General features: G+C 41.8%; 1 protein-coding gene, 1 long non-coding RNA gene and 1 pseudogene across 2 annotated transcripts in view; 2 read left to right on the top strand and 1 right to left on the bottom strand.

Annotated features, from left to right (window-relative positions):
- Window positions 1-21,441, bottom strand: part of LOC143703835 (rho GTPase-activating protein 26-like) — a 494,068-nt gene that overhangs the window by 164,654 nt on the left and 307,973 nt on the right. The gene's annotated exons all lie outside the window — the stretch shown is intronic.
- On the top strand, window positions 13,140-13,256 carry LOC143704835 (5S ribosomal RNA; annotated as a pseudogene).
- LOC143757644 (uncharacterized) lies at window positions 19,650-20,402 on the top strand. Its single transcript, XR_013210718.1, has 3 exons — window positions 19,650-20,035; window positions 20,121-20,183; window positions 20,313-20,402. It is a non-coding gene; the product is annotated as an uncharacterized LOC143757644 (long non-coding RNA).

Here is a 21,441-nt window from a genome sequence, read left to right as displayed (position 1 = left end):
CACCAAAGAAAAAAAGACAAATCTAAAGCAAGCAAGAATAAGGAGAGGTTGCATTTTGTATGTCTTGGGGGAATTGTTATTTGTTTTTTATAATTTATTACGACAAAATATTTTTTTTATTACGACCTCTTAATCACTCATTCACTGACCCGTTCTCAGTGGGGTCAGGGATACACAAACAACTTATTTTAAGAAACATCAGTAGTGCTGCGTTCCATTGCCATGTCGAACAAGAACAGAGAATATGATTCACAAAATGACATCTTTTGTCCTAGAAGTATCAAAAAAAAGAGCCTCATCTCTAGCTGAGATAGTGCTGTCGTGAGAGAATCAGTTTCTTCTATTTATTTTTTATAAGTAAGGGTTATTTGATTTCATACATTTATCACAAATAAAGCTATAAGGTAATATGCTTAATTAGAATTATAAACTAATTTTACCATTATGTAATGGATGCATGTTTGCTGCATCTTTATGCATATGTGCAAAATTCAGTAGTGTTATTTCATGTCTGGTGGTTTGTGTACTTGATTTTCTGAAGGTTTATGATAAATGTTTTATTTTGCAGATATTTCACTTTAAATGTAATCTTGAAGTTTTGGATAATATGTAAAGGATTAATTCTACAAAAACTAATCCTTGATTGATTGATTATTGATTGATTGATTGATTGATTGATTGATTGATTGATTGATTGATTGATTGATTGACTGACTGATTGATTTATTTAGGGCCATTTAGTACCATATTTTTTCATTGTGACAATTTTCCTGACAATTAGGCACATCTCCCCATATTTGATTTAAATGAATAAAAATGAACAGATACATTAAATAAATGATAATTTTATATACACTCTCTCCCCAGCACATCTGGAGGGGGCAGTCAAAAGGCAAATGGGGATTCTTCTATTCAGCATTTTAGGAACATTTTTGAAGTGAAAATAATGACTTCGTTCACGCTATATGTATCAAGTATCAAGAGGTTTGTGCCAGAAGTGTGAGTGTGGGACTTAAAATGTAGTTATGTTATCCAATACTATAAATGTTTTATGATACTTATGATACACTAAAAGAAGACAGCACAGAGAATATGAAATATAAGCATAGGAAATCTTCAGATATGTGCTGATGCGAAACAGTTTGAGTCTTATTTAACCCTAGCGATTTGCCTTGTATTGCTTTCAGGTTTTCTTGACCCCACCCAGCAACTGTTGCGAACACACACAGACACACACACCGCTAAAGTAGGTCTGCCAGATTCTCAAGGGACAGACTGCCTCACTGAACATTAAGGGCACTAGCTAGTTTGCCCGAGCTCATAAACCACTAGGTGAGGGTAAAACATTTGTCTTGGCTCTTGATCTCCCAGCCTCTCTCTCTCTCTCTCTCTCTCTCTCTCTCTCTCTCTCTCTCTCTCTCTCTCTCTCTCTCTCTCTCTCTCTCTCTCTCTCTCTCTCTCTCTCTCTCTCTCTCTTCTCACAGTTTAAAAAAAATATTTAAAGGGGTCATGTCATGGATACTCTTTCAAGTATTTAAATAGGTTTCTTGAGGTACACTTATAATAATAATACAGTGAAAAACGATGACTTTCAACCCTCATTCTGACCCTCTGTCTGAAATGATCCGTTTTTAAGGGGCGGCTCCTCAGGAAATGGCCACTGTTATTATTGGAAATGTCATTGCATAGGAAACAGAATCAACGCAAACTCGTAATTGCATGTGGGTAAGTGCTTTGAAAACATTATCCATATAAAACCGTCATTTACAGACAAAGCATTATGAAATTATTTACTTACGGTTTGTGATGCAGTTGCTGTCTGATTCAATACTGCTGCATACAAACATTCCTTTTTTTTTAAAGGAATATTTCACCCAAAAATGAAAATTACCCCATTATTTACTCACCCTCAAGCCTTCCTATGTGTACATGACTTCTTTCAGATGAATAGAATCTGAGTTAAATTAAAAAATGTCCTGGCTCTTCCAAACTTTAAAATGGCAGTGAATGGAGGATGAGATTTTGAAGCCCATCAGTTCATCCATCCATGATAAAAGTAAATCCACATGGCTCCGGGGGGTTAATAAAAGCCTTCTGAAGTGAAACAATGCATTTGTGTTAGACAAATATCCATATTTAAAACTTCATCAACTAAAATAGTAGAAACATCTTGGGTTATTTTTTTCTACCCAAATCCTGGATTGAGCCTTTTGGGTCATTTTTTGGGGGTTATTTTTTCAGTATTAGGGTAGTCTTTTTTTTGTGTGTTTTCTTGTGTTACCCGGATGTTGGGTCAGACGTAACAACCCAGGGATTGAGTTATTTATCGCAGGCTTTTTGGGACCTCTTCAGGAGAGAGCAGTGCAGCTCCTTCAAAATGGTGCATGTCTTCAGTAAAATACAGGTTTGTGTACATTTTATTTTATCTATAAATTTCTTATTGTTCTGTATATCGTTTAATTTTATGCAAAGCAACATACAGGTGCGCGATGTGAGTCACCTACACTAGTGTCACATGACTCGCGTAGGTCTTTTCGCGTGATGGAAATGCCCCGATGCCTTGCTTAAAGGTGCCTTGTGTAATATCCGCAAAAAAATCAATTCTTACTCCACATTCCATACCAGATGGGGGCAGTCTACCTCCAGAAAGTGAATTGATCTATTCTAGAGTAACAAACGAGAAACAGCATAGTCTCTATGCTCCGTCCCTACCTTCACAACGACCCTAGAGCCATAGCTGAAGCCGAGCCAACTAACTCCAGAGGAACGTTGGTTGATGTCAAGTGATTTTTAAATGACATCTTCAAGCTACTCCCCTTCACCAGTGAATGTTCATATTCGTTTTGTTCATATTACATTTGTATTGTTAGTTTGAATTACATTAATTTGACAGACAGCATTCGCTGCTGTTGACCAAGCTAGCGCCATTCAGAGCTGCCAACTCTCACGAATTCACCGTCACCGATTCTGTCAATGTTATTACGCAATTCAAACAAAAGAGTACCGTTTTGGCGCTTGTAAATGTTAACGTTACACGACAGATCCCTAGTGCACGTGAACCGATCATCTCTACTAGCTAATAGTAAAAACACACGAACACTGTTGAAAGATACAGTATGCTACAACTTAACAAAATGTATTCTTCATACATAATACCGACCAATCATTTTTTTAACCAGCGTGCAGAGGTCAATAACATAGCTGGAGAACAAATATGTCAGATTTAGTTACCTCAGGAAAGCAATTTAGTAAACATAATATAGCTCACGTAGTTCTCATTACACCTTGCAATGTAGCCATCGCTAACTTTAGAACTTATATCGAACAGCCTTCGATACATTTCTATGTTATAACTTCCCAAAAAAACTAAACAAACTTATAAAACAAACTTCTAGCGAAATACTAACAGCATGTTACCAATCCAAAAGAAATGTTGCAAGTTCGGACTCGAACCTCATTTCTTTAATTTCCATTAGTTGTTTCCAACGATGGAAATCAGTGCCAATGTTAAGTCTGGTTCTGCTCCTTTTTCGATCTGATTTTATTTGAGATCCCGAGCGCGGTTTTTTCCCTGCAGCGGGTGGTTGAGGTGGTGGTAAGGGTCTCTTGCCAAGGGCTTCAGCCATTCTTCCGCTCTCTTCCCTGAACTGAACTGTAGTAGTGGGGTGTACTTTCCACACGATTGACATCAGGTTCAAGTACGCCCACAAGCCGTGCGACTTATTCGTGTATTGCAGTTTGGCTGGTGTTGCCCGCATACCGCCTCCCATGGCCGAAACTGGTATTATGACATCTGTCGGGCCGGGGCTAGTAATTTAGCATGCTAATTCAGGTTGATATCTCTGCAACACTATAACTTTTCATTTTTTAATGACATCATCCCCCTTATTTCTTCTCATTCTTTTGATCCGTGTAACTCATTTTTTGTGTATTTTTAACTCAATTCTGACACATGGCACCTTTAAAATGTTATGATTTTTTTCAAAATTATACAGAATATAAATACGTATGATGTTAAAATATGTTCTCAGAACTGTATACTGTTTGTTTATTGCCAGGTTATGGTGCCTGTCGCCGCATATTTCGGCTACAAGTGAAACACAGGGCGGCGGTCTGAAGTTAGAAGTTCCCCCAAATTGGGTTGTTTTTAACCCAGTGTTTTTTTAGAGTGTAGCTTCCGACAGATGGCCGTACGCATCGTTTTACAGCGAAAGAGTAACCCCTGACCCGACGCATGACGTATTGACAAATGCGGAAGCATAGAGGATAGAGCAAAATAAAACACGAGTTGTGAATTAGAAGTCTAAAACGATAATTTAATTACTTGAGTTTGTTGCCCAGCCCTGTTTGTTTGAACAGCAAGAGGCGTCAAAGCTTACGCTACTCCTACATCCTACGTCATACATTGCTCCAAGTGTTGTATTCATATGAAAAAGAGATATGAAGTAATGACAAAAAATAAAAATGACAAATCACTGTTTCGAAAAATAATGACAGAAACTTCATTTTTGGGTGAACTATCCTTTTATGCTGCAGGTCTATTATCAGCTGTTGTGAACCAGCAGGACAGTGCAGGTGTGGAAAGGAATTAAGCACACTGTCTAGAAGCACAATGCTATTTTAGCATCACTGACCTGCATAATTCAGCTGAAACATCCATATGTCCTCACCATCACCAGAATTAAAGCGCCAAGAGTTCTATAGATAACCAGATTCTTGTGTGTTTATTATTTTGACAAATACAATTATGCTTTCTGCTCCATTTAACACAGATTCCACTTCAAATTAGCACACAAAAAAAAAAACCCTGAAAAAAGCCTTAAGAAATTAAAATACGAATACAGCATGAGACTGAAGATTCCTGTAGCATAGAAGCACAATGCCAAGTGCTTAAAACAACACACAAGGCCTTTATTTGTTTGATCTTTTATTTATTATCTTGTATTAATATTTAAAGGGCTGCTCAAACTGTATGCTTACTTAATGCAATCTCAGTAGCCCAACCATATGTGGGACTACACAAATGTGTATTGAGTGCAACAGCCACTACATTATGCATTACATACGGTATATGACTTTCAACCTGGGAACAGAGTTGATTTTGTTTGATTTCTTAGGATGTATTAGTTTTTGTTTTGCACAAATGACGTTACACTTACTTTATGGGTGGTTCCCTTGGCCTGGGAGAGGCGTTTCCGTAATCAACATGAGTTCAGCATCTTCTTATTTTCCTCCATGTAGCTTTTTCTCTGCAGTCAAGGTTAAAGTAACCTTCTGAAGTTTGTTGTTCTGTTTTCTTCAACTTACAGGAAAGTTTTTTTTTTCTCAAAGGTTCTGTCACCAGTTATCTACCCTGATGTCATTCCAAACCTCTATGACTTTCTTTCTTCTGTTGAACACAAAAAGAAGATCTTTTGAAGTGTCTCCGTGTTTGTTTGTTTGTTTTTGTCCATACAATGAAAGTCAATTGAGTCCAATGTTTTTCAAAACATTACATTTTGTGTGAAATTTTGCGGGCATAAAAGGTCCATTGTCAGTCATCAATGCAGCGATGTATTAAGCACAGTTTGCACAGAAGTTACTTTCAAATCAAGCAGGTTTATGTTCAACAATGCAGCACATTCATGACATGAGCCTGTTGTGAAATCTGCAAGGGGAATTCTTTTGCTCTCGCAAGAAATTCCGAATCGCGTGGATTCCTAAAATTGTTGAATTTCACCACAAAAATTTGTTGAACAATCAAGGCCATATGCAGGGTTTTTTTATTTATTATTCATATGCTGACAAAGTGATCAAATTATATTAGATTTAATAAGCTGGCAGGCTAACACACCCATTTAAGGTTTTAGAGTTTCTTGTAATGAATTGAATCACATGTGTTTGATTAGGGTGACATCTGAAATGTGCAGTGTTGAGGGTTGTCCAGGACCTGGGTTGGGAATCACAATGGGCAAATTCCAAACAGCGTTTTTGCACCCACTTCCGTAAGGGGACGGCATTTGTAGAGGTGTTCCACATGAAAGTGAACAACTGGATCCCTTCACGAAGGGCCCGTCCACAAGGCCGTTAGAGTGTGTACATGCGATGGTCACTTCAAGATTCCAGTTCACAACGATACGCGGAAGCAACAAAAAATTCTGTATTATTAATTTATAATAATAAGGCCAGACAAGTAATTTGTTGTGGTCAATTTGTAAATAAAGACTACACGCCTGCGCACATACATATTCAAACACGCATATCTATAGACAAAACACGTAATACACATGTGCACTCAGTCAGCGTTTTCACAGATTCGCGTTTTTGGAAGGTTACGTGAAGATAACGTTTTTTCAAAAAGTTTTTAAAAAAAAATTCAACGCTTGCACCTTGGAACCTATTTCAATGTCTGCGTTCTCGAGCCACCAGGCACTGTTGTTGTGCAGATGAGCGGACGGAGCGCATTAAGGGTTTTCTATTAGAACGGTGTCGTGGAAGTGAATCAATCAAAACTAACTTTAGCTGGACAAATAACTTTATTTGGAACACTTTATATTACGACCCTCAAACAACTGCGTAAGTAAACTGAAATTACGGTGTACGTTTCTGTAATTATAGTGTAGGCTACTTCCGTGTAGGTAAAAGGGTTACCCCTTGTTACCCCTTTATTACCCAAAACTTAACATATTATTCCCTTATAACTACACGGAGGTAGGCCTACACTATAATTACAGAAACGTACACCGTAATTTCGGTTTACTTACGAAGTTCTTTGCAGGTTGTATATCTGCTTGTTACCCCTTTATTACCCAAAACGTAACATATTGTTCCCTTATACCTACACAGAAGTACACTATAATTACAGAAACGTACACCGTAATTTCGGTTTACTTACGCAGTTGTTTGCGGGTCGTAATATAAAGTGTTACCCTTTATTCTAGAGCTGCTGTAAAGCCAAAACAATCTCTGTTACTTTAATTTCCTATTATCACTGTAAAGCTGCTTTGAAACAATCTATATTGTTAAAAGCACTATATAAATGAAGGTGAATTGACTTGACTTCAAGGAAGTAATTTTATCATTAATGATCATGTAACCCTGCAAATACTCATGATTCATTTTAAAGCTAGATGGCGGGAGAGTTCGAGTTTACTTACATTTATGAATAAAAGTATTAGGACACACCTCTTGTTGGGAAGACTTAAAAGGACTGTATTTTATTTCTATTGCTGGAACTTTTGTGTGCTTAAATGATAAATAATGTCTGCACTGGATGTATAATATGTAAATATAAATGTAGAGTAATGAAAATAAACAAGGTGATTAACACAATAACTCTAGCATTGCATCAGTCAGACATTAGTGATAAATATCAACACAAACACAATTATCTTAATCACTAAATAGCAGATGAAGTATAATATTAGTATAACACACTCCAAACGGTGAATAATCTCAGCAGTGTCGTCCCTTCACACACTTGCTTCACCATCGTCCGTGAAATCTGCACAGAGCAGAGCGCTGCTCGTTGCGTGCGCTAAGGGTGTTTCGGAGCGCATCAATATGCGCCAGAGGTGCGCATACACGATTATACAGTCATCTGTACGGCATTTCTTAAAGCCACTCCCAAATGTGTGCAGCACATTTGTTCCTGAATAGGTGATCAGTTCAGTATCCGGGGACAGGCATAAGGACTTAGTTCTCTTTGATCTTCATCTGGAACCTCTGGTAGAACAATCAGTCTGGCTACAGGTCTAGTGTAAGTTCTATTGTTTATCCTTGCATCCATTGTCCTTATGTGTCCGTCTGCACTGGGGTACACAAGACCAACCACCTAGCATGCTCTCGGCAGTTGAGGGTCCATCATCAGTACCACTGATCCTAGGGTCATATCTGTAGGATTGGCATTCCATTTCTAGTGGGACTGCAGGTTTGGGAGATAGTTCTAAATGAAACTAGACCAAAACTGGTCCGCAAGACTTTGGGAATGTCTCCAGAAATCTCTCTCTCCAAATATCTAAAGGGGACGATCTTCAGGGAGCAGGCGGACCTGGTGGAACATGGCTTTCACATCACCACTTATGGCTATGGTGTGTTCCCGGAACCGTAACAGCACTGCTAGGAGTGAAGGTCCTAGGGTGGCGCCAGGTAACAGCCTCTCATTTAGGTTTAGACCTCAGTACCGATAAGAACAGTTGAACACAATGCAGTTCTCATAGTTGTGGGGTCACCATGTGATGTGGGATATACCATGATTCCCCTGACTGTGTCAACTCGTGGGAACTCAACTTCTTGACGGTTCCTGTCTGGGTCATTTTCTGAATTTCAGTATTGTACGCCTTGGCTCGATCTGCGTGTTTAGCGAGGCACTGTTCAGTGTTCCGGAGGCTGGGCGCTAGCATTTCCTTTGGGGCTTGCAAATGCAGCATATCTTTATGCCTAAGCAGAGGCAGGGTGGCATAACATAAGACTCCATGCACTTCAACTCGGGTGGTCTTTGATTCAAGGATATGGTCTTGCCGGGACCTGGTGACCTCCTTCTCATTCCTGAAGGAGAGTATGTCAACCTGCTACAGTTTCTTGATGTTCCTGAAGAGCTCTGCCATTTGGGGAATGGTGGAGGTCAATAAACACACAATGGACTACTCTACAAGTCTAGTGGGACCCTGCAATGTCCATCCTAAATGTGTCTTAAGGGCTGCAGGTCCTCCTGGGGGTCCTAAACTTACTGGCTTAATGAGTAATTAAGTGAGGGTGGTCAGCTCCAAAGAGCACCAAGGGCTGCGCCTGCTCGAATGCCTGTACTGAGAGGGCCACAAGGTGCTTGTACCTCTTCTGAAATTTGTCCATTGGGTAAGAGTGAAATGCAAAACCCAGTTGTTCTGTGGTAAAGGCACCAGGAATGAGGAAGCTGTGCTGAGACTTATCGGCAGGCGAAATACAGAATGACATCATGGACCCGTGAAGGATTTGAATGTCATGTTGTATAGTCCGCAGGGCATGGTTTTCTTGCTCCCTTCAGAGGCCCAGGTGGCGTGCTGCAGCTGGTAAGAGCATAGTCCTTTCTGAGCCATCGTCCAGGATGGCATATGTGCTCAGGGAGTGCTTGCCATGGTGGAGTAGTACTTTAATAACCTTTAATAGCACACGGCTGCCATCTACTGGTCTGTCCACATACAGCACTTTCAAAGGTGTATTCACCAGACAGCTCTCCTCTTTAGTCGGCTTGATCACAGTCTTAGGTGTCATGGAATTAATTTCGTGCAGCACTGCTAAGTGTTTACCTTGACAAATGCTGCAGGGATTCCACAGGTTGCAATGTGCAGCTTGGTGGGTTCTAGCACATCTCCAGCACCTTTTAATGGTACGGATCCACTCTGATAATTGGTTTCTGGTCAGTTTTACAACCTCTGTGCATTGGGTCAAGAAGTGATCTGAGTTGTTACAGACTGGGTAGTAAGGCTTAATTCTTTTCTTGGCAGAGAGATTCACAGGCACTGGTGAAACTTCTCTCTCTGTCGCCTCTCTGGCTCTATGCAACACAGTGGTAGTCCACCTCTTCCAGCGAGGTTCCTGGCTAGGCCAGCAACAGGAATGATTATTGTTGTTACAGCTTGAACAGGAACGTTTGAAATTGGAAGTAGAGTGTGAAAAAACTAGAAATGAACAGCCTAATGTTGAGCAGCAGAAATACCGCTTGAAGATAATAAGAGAAGGTGGGCAAAATGGTTCAGCTGATGCTTTGCAGGGTCCTTCTCAAATGTTTGACACTGCTGGAAAGATGTTAATGCCTAAGTTTAATGAGCAAGACCCAGATACATTTTTATATTGTTTGAGTGAATAGCAGAGGCAAGAGATTGGCCTTGTAAGGAACATACACTGCTTTTACAATGTGTGCTCACTGGCAGGGCTCAAGAATCTTATTCTGCCCTTTCACTCTCGGACTACAACGATTACTATACCGTTAAAGCGACCGTTTTAAATGTGTACGAGTTAGTACCAGAAGCGTACCAACAAAAATTTAGAACATTGTCCAAGGGTGTAAAGGAGGCTCATGTGGACTTTGCTAGAGAGCTCACTACTGCATTTCACCGCTGGTGTATGGCATCTGAGGTAACCACGTTTGAGGAGTTGACTAACTTAATTGTGCTTGAACAGTTTAAGAACTCTGTTCCCGCTCGAATAGTAACATATATAAATGAGCAGAAAGCTGAAACAGCTGCTAAAGCTGCCGAGTTGGCTGATGACTATATTTTAACGCACAAGAGTAGTTTTGAGTTTCGGAAAAGGGCTGATTTCTTTTTAGATAAAGTGGTTTGCATACACAGGGATTAATCTCTGATCTGTAATCATTGTTGTGGTAAAGGCCACTGAAAAAATTAGTACCCTGTGCTTAAAATTAAGAGTAAAAGGGGAAAAGGTTCCTCGCATTAAACCAGCTGTCCTTGTGGCACCATTGTCTGTCCCTTTACATAAAATAATGTTGTCATCTGAACTTGTGAATGGAGAAGTGGTGGTTGGAGTGCGTCCATTATTGCTAGTGGAGGGGGTGGATATAATCCTGGGAAATAATTTGGCAGGGGGCAGGGTTTGGCTTAATACCTTTTCACCTCCTGTGGTTTCATATTTTCCCCTTCCAGGTCCTGGCGAGAGCAACAAGAGCTTTCCAGAGGTATTTACTGCATTTGATGTAACTCTATCTATGACCTCTGCACAGCTATGGCCATCCTCTGATTCTGTAGTTCAACCAACATTTTCCTTGCCTGATGACTTTTCTGTTTCCTCTTCTGAATTGATCCAGGAGCAGCAACTTTATTCTTCTCTCCAGAAATTGTTTGAGAGTGTGATGTCTTCTGATGAAATTAGGCATGTTGCTCATGGTTATCTTTTTCAGGATGGAATGTTGGTGAGGAAATGGATTCCTCATGGAAGTGACTTTGCTGGGGATCCTATCATGCAGGTGGTAGTTCCGCAGAAATATCGATCATTGGTGTTGGAGATTTCTCATGATAAACTTACTGGACATTTAGGTGTAAGAAAGACTTATGACAGAATCTTCGACATTTTTTTTGGCCAAAATTGAAGAAGGACGTGTCAAAGTATATCAAGACATGTCATACCTGTCAACTAACAGGCAATCCAAATCATAAGATCAAACCTGCTCCACTGTTTCCTATTCCTGCTGTTAGTTCACCTTTTGAGCACTTGATTATTGATTGTGTAGGCCCACTGCCTAGATCAATATCAGGTAGTATTTATTTTCTCACTGCAATGTGTGCATCAACTCGGTACCCTGCGGCCTATCCACTCCGTACAATCACTGTAAAATCATTGGTGAAGGCATCAGCCGCGTTTCCACTGCCGGGCCAAGGCCAAGGCCGAGCCGTGCTAGTGCGTGCAAGGGCCAGTCGCGTTTCCACTGTCACTTCCGGGGCTTGATAGGGGCTTACTTGGGGCCAACGGCCAGGATTTCTGGCCCGTCGAATACCCTGGGCCAAAGCAGGCCAGCTAGGGCTAGAGGCGTGGTCAAGGTAAAAGGCGGAGTTTATCGGTGTTAGGTAAAGGTATGGTCTGCGGCAAGACGCACATTTTAACTTTTTTATATCGCAAAACTATCGCTGCTCTTCTGAGCATTTGGGCACAAGAAAGAAACGAGGATGTTATCAAGTACAGCATTTATAAATATTTGCTAACCCATTTATTAATACATTACACACCAATGTTTTAATTGTTACAATCAGTTAACGCACTGTGAACAAACTAACAAACCAACAGCTGATTTTTTTGAAAATCTAGCGTTAACAAAGATAAACAAATACAGTAACAAATGTATTGCTTATGTTTCGTTCATGTTAACCCATACATTACATACTTTACTTTCTTGCAAAGTGGTACTGTAAACATTACTTCCCTAATTATGCGAAATGTAAATGCATATATTCATAATCATGGGTATAAATAGATGTATTAAACGAATAATACAAATACAGTTTAACATTAACACCTAACTTTATTTTTATTAATATAGCAAGCAAGATATGATAAGCTAGCAAAATATTTGTGTCTTTTCAGCAGATAGTAAAGTTAGTGAAAAGCTCATAAAAACAACTCTGTGCAATATGATTTGAAGTTATGCTCACATCGACTACAAGATACGAATTAACTATACTATAAAATAAAATATTTACCGTTTCCATCCATTGCTGGCGACTCTGCATTCGCTGTAACCGAATCGCACGTCGTTGGATTGCTCTCTTTCGCCTTGCAGCCAACATAAGCTTTCGGCGTTGTCGCCGCTGAACCTCCATCTTCTTATCTTGGCTTTGCTGCCTCATCTTCCACCAAGCAAATCGCAGACGCTTCGGTCCTCTCCATCTCGATCGTCGTGTGATTTTAGCAAGCTAGTGTGTCCTGCCTGAATGAACTTCATAATTCCCGCTGAAATGGGTGGGGTTGTATGACGTTCGATCCAGGAAGGTGTGTTAAGGGCGGGGTTTATGGCAGCGCTGCGGGGCTACTGGCCTGGCAGTGGAAACGCAAGCCCCGGTGCTTGAGGCCCGAGGCCAGTGGCCCGGCTCGGCTCGCTTTTAACCCTGGCCCGGCCCTGGCCCGACAGTGGAAACGTGGCTATTGACTCAGTTCATTTCCATTTTTGGCATTCCGAAGATTGTGCAAAGTGATCAGGGTTCTGATTTTACTCCTCATTTGTTTTCGCAAGTTTTGAAACTGTTGCACATAAAGCACAATAAAGCTAGTGCTTATCATGCCCAAAGCCAGGGGGCTTTGGAGCATTTCCATCAGATGCTGAAGTCCCTATTGTTTGCTTATTGTAGAGAGCTGGAGGGAGATTGGGAACAGGGATTGCCATGGTTGATGTTGTCAGTGTGTGAGGTAAGCCAGGAAAGTACTGGTTTCAGTCCCAAAGATTTGGTGTTTGGGCACACCGTTTGGGAACCACTGGCTGTGCTCCGCGACAACTGGACTGAGGGTACACCACCGTCAGAATTATCTGCGTTATGTGAACAACTTTAAGCGCAGATTGTATGAAGCAGGTAAGATTGCAAAAGAACAATTGCATTTTTCGCAGAGACGTATGAAGTCACTTTATGATAGGCGAACTGAGAAACGACAATTTATGCCTGGCGATCAAATGTTGATATCCCAGCAGCCATATCACCCTGTAGCCCAAGACCAGTTGCCCACTGACGCTAAGCAGGGTTGAGCCTGGTTAGTACCTGGATGGGAGACCTTCTGGGAAAACCAGGTTGCTACTGGAAGAGGTGTTAGTGAGGCCAGCAGGGGGTGCTCACCCTGTGGTCTGTGTGGGTCCTAACGCCCCAGTATAGTGACGGGGACACTATACTGTCAAAGAGCACTGTCCTTCGGATGAGAAGTTAAACCGAGGTCCTGACTCTCTGTGGTCATAAAAATCCCAGGATGTACTTCGGAAAAAAGAGTAAGGGTGTAACCCGTCATCCTGGCGAAATTTGCCCATTGGCCTCTGTCCATCATGGCCTCCTAATCATCCCCATATACTGATTGGCTTCAACACTCTGTCTCCTCTCCACCAGTAAGCTGGTGTGTGGTGAGCGTTCTGGCGCAATATGGCTGCCGTTACATCATCCACGTGGATGCTGCACATTGGTGGTGGTTGAGGAGATTCCCCCCTCTATGTAAAGCGCTTTGAGTACCCAGAAAAGTGTTATATAAATGTAACAAATTATTATTATTATTAAGTGTTGGTGAACTTCTCCAGGTGATGTGGCATTGCAGTGTCTGAAAGTGTGAAGTGAGCATGTGTAAAGAGTTATAGTATTAATGCATGCACGAGTGTGGGAGACCAAATCAATACCATCATTCTATGATCTTTGTTTGGGGAAGCCGAACCAGTGGGGTATCAAATCTAATCTGATCCATTGATTGTAAAGTTGTGTCCAGGTTCCCAACCACCTGATGTTATATTGGAGAGAAAGGAGAAGCTCGGCCTCATGTGCTGGTGAGAAGAACCGTAATTAAGTTTATGGGATATTACTTTGTGGTCATTTATTCTAAAAGAACAGAAAAAGCCCAGCCACCTTACCTGGTCTGTTAATCCCTTTTTCCTGCTTACTGCTGTGTTTGATCTGCTGCCGCTCTACGAGCTGAGAGAGTCAGCTGACTGCTGCGCCCTCACCGTCTGTCCTGAGAGGAGAAAGAGCCGAGAGTCTGCTGCCTGTTGCACCCTCACCGTCTGTCCTGAGAGGAGAAAGAGCCGGTTAGTAGCAGTTGGATTTCATACTCACGATTGTGTCCCGTGTGTATAGAGAGTCTGTTGACTGCTGTTTGATCTGCTGCCGTTCTACGAGTTGAGAGATCTTGTGAGCCATTGCTCTGAAGGAGAGTCTGCTGACTGCTGCATCCGATCTGCTGCCGTTCTACGAGCTGAGAGAGTCTGCTGACTGCTGCGCCCTCACCATCTGTCCTGAGAGGAGAAAGAGTCGAGAGTCTGCTGCCTGTTGCGCCCTCACCGTCTGTCCTGAGAGGAGAAAGAGCCGGTTAGTAGCAGTTGGATTTCATACTCACGATTGTGTCCCGTGTGTATAGAGAGTCTGCTGACTGCTTTTTGATCTGCTGCAGTTCTACGAGTTGAGAGATCTTGTGAGCCATTGCTCTGAAGGAGAGTCTGCTGAACTGCTGCGTCTGATCTGCTGCCGTTCTACGAGCTGAGAGACCCTGTGAACCATTGCTCTGAAGGAGAGTCTGCTGATTGCTGCATTCGACCTGCTGCCGCTCTACGAGCTGAGAGATCCTTTGAACCATTACCCTGAAGGACAGTCTGCTGACTGCTGCGTCTGATCTGCTGCCGCTCTACGAGCTGAGAGATCCTGTGAACCATTGCTCCGAAGGAGAGTCTGCTGACTGCTGCATTCGATCTGCTGCCGTTCTACGAGCTGAGAGATCCTGTGAACCATTACTATGAAGGGGAGTCTGCTGACTGCTGCGTCTGATCTGGTGCCGTTCTACGAGCTGATAGACCCTGTGAACCATTGCTCTGAAGGAGAGACTGCTGCCTGCTGCGTTCGATCTGTTACTGTTTGAGGAGCTGAGAAAGCTTGCTACTGTTACCCACCTGTTGTCCTCCGGTTACGGTAGAGATCTGGTCCTCCGAGGCGGTGTTCCGCCTCCGCCGTCCTGCAAGCAATATACAAGCAATATACCATAAGTGTATATAGGCGGCGCCGGCAGTGCAGGGAGCCAGGGTGGCACAGGAAGTGCGGAAGCCAGAGCGGCGCCGGCAGTGCAGGGAGCCAGGGTGGCACAGGAAGTGTAGGAAGCCAGGGTGGCGCCGGCAGTGCAGGGAGCCAGGGTGGCACAGGAAGTGCAAATGAATTTTCCCCCTGGCAGTTTAGACTACACCGGTTCGTTTAGCCCAAAGCAGAAAATGTCCTTTAGAGCCACGTTATTAAAGTCCACAAAAGTCCTGAACATAGGTCTCGATGGCCTGGTCGCCTTGACGGAGGTTCAAGAGACAAATAACTGCTGGGTTCATAGTTGGTCAAGTTTTCTGTAAAAATCCACTGAAGGCAAGTTGTATAGAGAACCCAAGTGCAGTTTATTTATCAATCAAACAAAATAAAAACCTGGCGTGGCATGAAACATGAAACAAAAGCATAAAACAAAAACCATGACATGACGCTTACCAACAGAGATTACATTGAAACAAAACTTGACAAGGAAACATGGTAAACATGAGGGCTTAAATATGACAAGGGACACCTGTGAACAATGTACAGACGATTAACCAATGACAAGACACATGGCAGGATCACATGACAAACAGGGAATCACATGATAGACATGACATGAACAAACCAAAATGTGAGGGAGACAAGACCAAAACGTGACATTATGTTTATGACACCTTTTTCAGTTAACCAGATGAGCTCTCTAATATACAGCATTTCTATGGATGACAATGAATTTAAGGAAATATATTAGGCCGCTAAATGGTGCGATTGACTTATTAGAATCAAGAGAGCCATGTAATAAATGGGTAGCGTAGATCAGATAATTTGCTTGAGAATTTAATGAGAATCTTTTCAGTCCATATTAAAACCGTGATCGCAAACCGTTTGAGGTTGTTGAGATCTCTTCTGAAACTCAAGATACATTTGAGATTATTGGGCTCTTCTTCTCAAGAAGATCTTCTTCTTTGCTGTTTAATCTTTCTCTGTTTAATCCAACACATAATACATCCATATAATTTCATACGTATCACATCTACGAAATCACCAGCTCATAAATTGTTATGTTTTGTCTTGAGATTCCGTTGCTTAATCCCATTACCATCTAGGAGAAAGAACTAAGATATCAAAGTGATACACACAAAATAAATGATGAATGAGCTTTCATATAAAATATGTAAATATCTCTGTAGGTTGGAAAGGCAATAAAGACTCAATGATAAATTAATTCCTATATATAAGATTTTTTTTTTTTTTACTATGTGTAACGTTTTTTAAGCGCAGAGCTATTCCCATCATTAAAACTGAAACATTGCACATTTTGCTGATTGTAGTTTCATATCCTCAGTATCTCATTAAGCCCAGGCATAGTTTGCCATTCCAGGCTTCTGCTATTTTTGGAGCCTTGGAGGGTATTAGATGATTCACTCTCTGGATCCTAAACTAACTTTTGTCAGTCTGCAGGTCTCCAGCAAATAGCAGCTGATGATGAATTATTTGTTCGAGGAGGGTTTTAAGGAGGCCTGCTTGCCGCATGGGGTTAGACTATAATTGAGACAGAGCCGCAGCCACGGAGGGACTCTGCCACTGCCAGCAGTGATTCCATTAGATGTCGCCATGCCCCTGTGGTACCCTGTTTTTCCCGTCACACTTCTCAACCCTGAAAAGCACAGCAGACTCGCAATTTTCAGCATAACAGCAGATCGTGCTGCACGGATTTGACGAACTTGAAGGGGTGTTGATATACTATGCTCTTGGCTACTACATTTTGGCATCTGGCATGTGGGAGATAATTGTTTAGGGTAGCGAGGGAGCATGCTCGGATGTATGAGCTAACAAACACACATACGCACACGGTCGAATCGCTCCTGCATAGTCTAATGACTTATTTATTGCCTTTAACCCACACATCAAAAAGGTTTGAAATATAAATGAATGAAGAGGAAGCTAAATATTCCAGTCTGCAAGTGTTCATGCTCTGTTCAGTGCTTAAGCATTTCCAAAATTGTGCCCCCACTAACAGACCTTAAAGGAAACGGTGTGTTTGCAGACAAACATGCCCTATTTCCACAGGTCTCTGATGCATTCAGTCAGAGCATGGAATCAGAGTGAAGTGAGGGTGTGTGTGTGTATGTGTTTTATGCGCTGGAAAAAACAGGTTGTTGTAATCTGCATGTACAGCCAGGCAATCTTGCAGGATTAAAGCACAAAACATTAGCAGAAGGTAATTATGCCGGAATGGCGATTCACTGACCTAGATTTGTGTGCGTCTCTAACGCTTTTCAATTTTCTTTCATTAAAGGAATAGTTCACCCGAAAATAAACATTTTGCATCATTTCCTCCCTCCTGTGTCATTACAAACCCAGCCCTGACGTCTAAGCTAAAACTAGGGAAAATTGGGTCTGTCAGTGAAAATTGAATAGACGTCTAATCATACGCCAGGAATAGACGCACAGGCTACACATAGTATTTGTCAAAGAAATTAACCAAACATCTTGTAATCACTGTTGACTTTGCTTACATGATGGAATATCATACTGAACATCTCACAAGTTATTTAGGCAAAAACAACATTTATGTAACCAAATTCAAGGTTATTGGTGCTAGAAGTGGGTTACTCATAGCCGGACTAAATCAGGTCTATAGTTAACCTAGACAGTGAAATGACGGCTATTGCTTGCTGCGTATTATTAAGGCCGACACATGTGTTGCAAGCTAGTTCAGTATCCTAACTTAGCATATTATTGTAACAGTGTGACTCTATGTTTCCCGTTTTTCTTAGTGTTTTGGTTTAGTCCTGTTCAGTTTTCCCACTCCTCATCATCCCTCAGTGTTTAGTTAAAGGAGAACTCCGCGCAATTTTTAAGTTAATCTTGATCGCTAGACCTTTGTGAGTACTGACTATAGAAAAAATAAAACGAACCGGATTGGTGCTTGCTACTCGGAGCTGCGACCGCGAATGCCCAGAGCTCCCACCCAGCTAAAACGGCAGCTATGGGGGCATGTACATAAAGAGCGTTTTTGAGCCTCTTTACAGACACAAAATGCAATTAAAATGTCTGTCCAACATGAACAGGGACCCTACATGTGAACAAGATGCGTTTAGCAACTTAGCCATTGTTTCAACTCACCTAAATAGTCTTTTAGGCGGCAAGCTGTAGTCTCGTGCTGCAGTCCCGTAAAAAAGGTAAACAATGTCCAGGTAGGAGGAGCGTTGATCATGTGCGACGAGTTATGATCAGAGTTGCTTACAAGTGAAGAAGAAATGGTTCGTGTTTGTGCCTTTCCGAATTGTGGCAACAGAATGCGAAAATATCAGAGCTTAAATTTTCATCGTCTTCCTTTTCATGACCTCGAGATTCTGCAGTTGTGGCTAGTTGTACTTCAACTTGATGTGCAAACTCCCGCAGAAGTACTACGCGCTAAAGATTACCGCATTTGCAGCGAACACTTTCACAAGGATGACTACACACACTCAACACAGCGGGGCCGTTTGAAGAAAAATGCCATTCCATGTACGAAGACGGGTGCAACCACTGTGGAGGTAATGTAACATTTATTTATCCTTCCATTTGGGCAGACACGGCCTGAGGAGACATCAAGGGGGTAATCCATCAGCCGGAAGTTGAAGCCTCGCGGGAGCCGCCATTGTAGCAGAACTTCACCTGCTGTTAGCATTCCATTGACTCCCATTCATTTTGGCGTCACTTTGACAGCGAATAACTTTACATCTGAGGCGTCCAAAGACTTCATTTGTCCATTATATATTTCTAAATAAACACGACAATGTATAAAAGGCTCCATTACTTTGTATCTTACGTTATGGCCCCGTAGAAGCCGTTTTTGTTAAAAACAGGCTAACGATTGCGTCATAACCACGTGACTTTTTGTCGCACAATAGAGACATTACCGTATAGACAGGAGGAGAAGCTCGCAGGCAATCGGGGGGACGTCCCGTCAAGGGAGAAGCCCATAGATAATGAGTCCATAAAAGCAACGGGACAAAATATTTCAACAACGTTTTTGGGGAATTGGAAATAATTCGGTATGTGGCAAGTGAATACATATGAATTGATTAACGTTGGCAATTTTCACGCACAGCTACTAGAAGATTTACGTCTGTCAGACAGGTTGCTCACGTCATCAAGCTTAGTTTGAGTCGGTTTGAGTCTGCGCGTCAGGAACGGAAGTGCTAAAAAATCGCTAAAAATGGGCTTCAACTGTCTCAACTTAGTTCCAATGAGATGGCTCTGTCCACTTCTTATACTGTCTATGGGGGGATGTGCATGAATGTTTTTTTAGTCTTATTTACAAAGCTTTAATTATTTCACTAGCTTCTTCGACTTGAATTGTATTTGTGTTTTGCGAATTTCTATAAGAATCCAATGCACTTGCTAGAGATAATAAATTGTGTGGGAGTGTGCAGTACGGGGGAGGGGGAGATGTGTGATGATCACACAGGCTACGACCTATCTGGGGAAATACTGTCCAAATGACCACACTAAATGTTCGATATACATACAAATAGAAAATGTTACTGTGTTTTGCAGTTGGATAAATCTATTATTTTCTTTATTATTAATTCCTACTTATGCAGGAGACTGATGCTGCTGGTGTGCATCTGAATGAATCACAATTAGCTGGAGTGCCACAGTCAACTCCAAAGAAAGCTCTCCAAAGAGGAAGTGAATCCAGATCAAGTCGCTCTGGTCCGTCCTCCTGCCTAACCCTACTTCTCTCTAGTCCAGAGACATCATATGTAAGGCCTCGCACAAAGCCTTCACTAACTGGGACATTTATAGCACGACCTCTTTCATGGGAACAATCAGTGGTAAGCCTCTCAATGATCAAATCTTTTCATACATTTTTTAACACATTTGCCATCACTAGAGGGTAATATCATACATTTCCAATAGGACCAGGGTGCCATGGCGTCATATCTGTCTGTCCCCAACACAGCCAGTGGAGATTTGGCACAAGTGAGTTGAATGACTTTTCTTTTGAGGCTGTACTACTGTTATTTTTTGTGTGATAATCCTTATTCATTTTTAAAAAAAATACATGTAAATGTATTTATACAACAAATATATTTTAAATTTTACAAACAGGACGATAAAGAACATTCAACAACGTTGGATATGAGCAGAAGCTTTGGGGAAATGCTTTTATCCGACGTAAGCTTTTCGCCTATTAGCGACACCCCAACATCAACCTCTGGTTCAGGTTCTGGCTCTGGAAAAGAACCGGAAAATGAAAGAAAGTGGATTGTGAATGAATCCAGACATTTAGAACTGTTCAACACATGCAAGACATGTGGCTCAGCAGTGGAGAACAAAAGGATTATAACCCATGACAGCCAAATCAGAGTTCTTTGGACATGCTTGAAGACCCTGGAAGTTGGTCTTCATGTCCAGACATTAGAGGGATGGCAGAAAATAACCTGCTCATCAGCGCATGCACTGTCTTCACAGGAACCACCCATACCACCATTTCTGACTGGGCTGAGCTTCTTCATACCCCAATTCCGAAGAAAACTCAATATTACTCAATGCAATCTGTCTACTTAATACCAGTCATCAATCAAGCGTACATGGATAAACACGAGAAATTAATGGAAGGTCTCGTGCAACTTTGTGCACCAGGACAGAAAGTTGAGCTCTGTGGGGATGCTAGAAGTGACAGTCCAGGGAAGCATTTTGCTGGAATTGTAAATCATAACTCCAGGAGTTATAATAGAAATGATTCTGATTATTCTGATTATACTGTATGACACATGGCAACCCTACAACATAGTAACAAATTCATCTCTGCTTTTTTCTCACAACAGGTTTCAGTAGCAAATACTGTACATAATGTCACAGCCCGGCTCAGAGGTTGTGACAAAGAAGCGGGACGCCAAAACCTCAATCAAGAGATGACCAATTTATTTACCAAACAAAAAGCACAATAAACACAAAATGCCGGCAACAACACAAAACATGTAAAGGGAAAAGCACGCAGGAGGGAGAACCCCTCGCTCGTTCCTCCTGAAGGCAGGGAGCCGGAAGCTTTTATCAGGAAGAGAAACTCCCACCGCAGGTGTCCTCCATCCGCGCTCAGGGTTAAAGCTCCGCCCCACTGAAACACAGACATAACACAAACAAGTATGCAGGCCGTCACACTCCCCCCCCATAAAAAGGGGAACCCCAGAAGGAAACCCGACAACAATAAATATTACTCCCACTTAAACTCAAAACA

Source organism: Siphateles boraxobius, unplaced genomic scaffold, assembly GCF_051911475.1.
Source record: "Siphateles boraxobius isolate OS27281-9 unplaced genomic scaffold, OSU_SipBor_1 11, whole genome shotgun sequence".
Classification (NCBI taxonomy): Eukaryota; Metazoa; Chordata; class Actinopteri; order Cypriniformes; family Leuciscidae; genus Siphateles; species Siphateles boraxobius.
The sequence above is the reverse complement of the archived record's forward strand: the minus strand, read 5'-3'. Positions and strand labels throughout refer to the sequence as shown.